Source organism: Amblyraja radiata, chromosome 41 (assembly GCF_010909765.2).
Source record: "Amblyraja radiata isolate CabotCenter1 chromosome 41, sAmbRad1.1.pri, whole genome shotgun sequence".
Taxonomy (NCBI): domain Eukaryota; kingdom Metazoa; phylum Chordata; class Chondrichthyes; order Rajiformes; family Rajidae; genus Amblyraja; species Amblyraja radiata.
In genome coordinates, this window is record NC_045996.1 from 12,973,433 (window position 1) to 12,977,909 (window position 4,477).

Sequence of the window (4,477 nt, forward strand, 5' to 3'; positions counted from 1 at the left end):
AAAAAACCTCACCCACTGTCAGAAAAAGCTGTCCTTCGGGTTCCTATTAAATCTTTCCCCTCCTCACCTTAAACCTATGTCCTTCGGTTCAGTCAAAATAATCGTGTTACTCTGTCACGCCTGGGTCCAAACCTTTAAACCCAATTTACAAGGACTGTGGGCGGCACAGCAGTAGAGTTGCTGCCTTACAGCGCCAGAAACCCGGGTTTGATCCTGACTACTGTTTGTACCATCTCACTGTGACCAGGTAGGTTTTCTCCGGGTGCTCCGGTTTACTCCCACACTCCAAAGATGTGCGGGTTCATCGGCATCGGTAAAATTGTAAATTGTCCCTAGTGTGTCGGGCAAACAGGGTGATCGCTGGGCGGCACGGACTCGTGGGCTGAAGGGCCTGTTTCTGCGCTGTATCTCTAAAGCCTAAAGACTGTAGTTAAAAGCACAGCTCCCACCCTGTCTCCCAACCCACACACATTCGAGGGAGAAATAAGGAACTGTAGACACTAGTTTACAAATCTTGTAGTCCTACAACTTAATTTTCTCAGAAACATTGCCGGTTGTGCAAACTTTACCCCATTTGAACAGTTTTATCTCTTGTTACAACAGTTATAGACAATAGACAATAGGTGCAGGAGTAGGCCATTCGGCCCTTCGAGCCTGCACCGCCATTCAATGCGATCATGGCTGATCATCCCCAATCAGTACCCCTTCCCTGCCTTCTCCCCATATCACCTGACTCTGCTATCTTTAAGAGCCCTATCTAGCTCTCTCTTGAAAGCATCCAGAGAACCTGCCTCCACCGCCCTTTGAGGCAGAGAATTCCAGACTCACCACTCTCTGTGAGAAAAATTGTTTCCTCGTCTCTGTTCTAAAGTTATCAATTATACATCTTATTAGGTTTCCTCCTGAGCTGTGATACAATAATGCCAAACATGAGATGTGAGTTTTAAATTACAGATGTAGACAGATTTAATTTTTACTGAAAATTTCGATTAACTGTACAGTGAACTTTAAATGTTTCAGTTCAATTATATTTATTTAGAGATACTATGCAGATTGTCGACGCCGACCAGCGGTCCCGACACACTAGCCTTCGAAGTATGGAAGGAAACTGGAGCACCCAGAGAAAACCCACGTGGTCATGGGGAGAACGTACAAACTCCGTACAGACAGCATTTTAAAATCTTTTTTAAAAAATGTTATTTTTTAAAATAATTGTATTTATTAGAAGTAGTGTACATTACAATAATATAAGCCAAAAAGAACATAATACATTTCCTGTACCACTTCATATTTTAAACTTTAAAAAGCAGAAAAGTAAAGAGAGTTAAATAGGATAGTAAGTGTGTGAAAGAGTGATCAAAAGAGACCCTCAGACACGAAAAATTCGAAAAAGAATTAAGAAAAAGAGAAAAAGAAAACAGGAGATATATTAAAAGTAAAAAAAAGAGATAAAAGGGATATACCAACTTCGTATTTTTCCTCACCCCTCACCAGGTCCTGAAACCATTTATTTTCAGAATTCTGTTGCACCTTATACTTGTAGTAAGTCGATAAATGGAGACCAAATCTTTTGGACATGGTCTGGTTTGCCTGCTAGAAGGAATCTCATATCTTCCAGGTGTAGCATTTCAGACATATTTGAAATCCACATATTTATTGTTGGTGTTGGGGCGTTTTTCCAGAATTTAAGTATGAGTTTTTTACCCATTATTATGTTATAACTGAAATTTTTTTTTTTTAAATATAATTGGTCTAACTACCCACAGGCAAGGGGAACGTGAAACAGACACGACAGTTTTATGTGAACAAGGAACTGCAGATGCTTAACTAGAAAAAAATGACCCGACGACCTATGGAACAAGGTATATTAGAGGAGATACAGCGTGCTGGAGTAACTCAGAGGGTCAGTCAGCATCTCTGGAGAACATGGATAAGGTCATATGGTCAAGTGATAGGAGTAGAATTAGGCCATTCAGCCCATTACAATAATATAAGCCAAAAATAACATAATACATTTCCTGTACCACTTCATATTTTAAACTTTAAAAAGCAGAAAAGTAAAGAGAGTTAAATAGGATAGTAAGTGTGTGAAAGAGTGATCAAAAGAGACCCTCAGACACGAAAAATTCGAAAAAGAATTTCCCAGTGCACTTTCGAGTTCATTTCAAAATTCTTTTATTTGTTTTTAAATCGTTGAATGGGCTCGCCCCGCCTTACCTCTCTGAGCTGCTCCACCTATATGCTCCTGCCCGGTGCCTCAGGTCAGCTGATCAGCTGCTCCTTGAGGTACCAAGGTCTAAGCGGAAGCTCAGAGGGGATAGAGCCTTTTCTGTTGCTGCTCCGGCACTCTGGAACACCTTGCTGCTGCACATCAGACAGGCCCCCTCACTGTCCATCTTCAAATCCTCCCTAAAAACACATTTTTATTCTTTGGCTTTCGACACTGGCTGAGGCATTGCTCCTGTTTTTAGTGCTTTTAATGTCTTTTAATTTTTAGTGTGTTTTTTATAGTCCTTCGTTTTACGGTTTTTAATGGTTTTTAATTGTTTGTAATAGCTTTTTGTTCATGAGTTCTCATGTACAGCACTTTGTGGCAACTGCAGTTGTTTAAAGTGCTTTATAAATAAAGTTATTATTATTATTATTATCAAGTCTACTCGGCCATTCAATCATGGCTGATCTATCTCTCCCTCCTATCTCCATTCTCCTGCCTTCTCCTCCTCCTCATAACCTCTGACACACGTACTAATCAAGAATGTATCTATCTCTGCCTTAAAATATATCCACTGACTTGGACTCCAAGGCCTTCTCCTTCCCTATTCCCTCACTATTTTATACATCTCTGTAAGATCACCCCTCATCCTTCTGCTCTCCAAGCAATAAAATAATGTTCATAGGTTATAGGATAGGTGACGTTTTGGGGCGGGACTCTTCTTGAAACTTCTTGATAGCTTTATACTATAGTTTTAAAAAGAGCTTTAGAGTCATATAGCACACAAACAGGCCATTCGGCCCAACTCGTCTATGCTGGCCAAGATGCCCCATCTATGTTGGTGCCATCTACCCACATTTAGACCATATCCCATAACACTTCTTATCCATGTTCCTGTCCAAATGTCTTTCAAATGTTGTTAATGTACCTGCCTCAACTACCTCTGGTTGCTGAAGAAGGGTCTCAACTTAAAACGTCACCTATCCATGTTCTCCAGAGATGCTGCCTGACCCACTGAGTTACCCCAGCATTCTGTTTTTCCTCTAATAGCTTGTTCCAAATACCCACCATCCTCTGTGAAAACGTTGCCCCTTGGGTCCTTATTAAACCTTGCCCCTCTCACCATAAACCTATGCCCTTTAGTTCTTGATTGCCCGATCCCAAGTAAAAGACAGTGCATTCATTCTGATCTATCCCAGTTATAATTTTACACACCACCTCATCCCCCTGTTCTCCAAGGAATAAAGTCCTAGCCTGCCCCAACCTCCTGCGATCCAAGGAATAAAGCCTGCCACAACATCTCTCTATAACCCAGGCCCCTCGAGTCTGGGCGAGGAGATACCAGCTACCAAGACAGATGTGTACAGCAATTCATTCTTCCCCCGCACAATTAAAGCATGGAATAGTCTTCACCCTACCATAGTTACCCACCCAGACACAACTACATTTAAGGTAGCTCTTCTTCTCCAAGAATACGTTTTTGCTTAAGTCCACCCTCCGCCACCTCCAGTTTAAATTCCATATGGAATATTTTGGGGGACCAAGAACCAAGAATAGTTTTAAAATACAGTAAGCTCTATAAAATCACCCCTCATCCTCCTGCACTCCAAGAATGGTGGTGGAGGCCGCTTTCCACAGCCATCAGGCTATTAAACATGGCTCAGACAAAACTCTGATTATTAATAACCCATTATCTGTTATTTGCACTTTATCAGTTTATTTATTCATGTGTGTATATATTTATATTATGGTATATGGACACACTGATCTGTTTTGTAGTAAATGCCTACTATGTTCTGTGTGCTGAAGCAAAGCAAGGATTTCATTGTCCTATACAGGGACACATGACAATAAACTCACTTGACTTGACTTGACTTCCAGTGAGAGCTAGATAGGGCTCTTAAAGATAGTGGAGTCAGGGGATATGGGGAGAAGGCAGGAACGGGGTACTGATTGGGGATGATCAGCCATGATCACCTTGAATGGCGGTGCTGGCTCGAAGGGCTGAATGGCCTACTCCTGCACCTATTGTCTATTGTCTATCGTCTGCCAACCTCCTGAACTCCAAGGAATGAAGTCCTAGCCTGGCCCAACGCCTCTATGTAGCACAGGCCCCCTCGAGTCGTGCCAAATACAGTTTAAAAACACAATAAGACGAGGGGATACGTTTGAAAATTCTCACATGTCCTTATTGTGACGCAACATCAGAAATAAATAACTTTGAACGTTTCTCCCCGGAGGTAAAATGTGATGTATTTTCCTGCC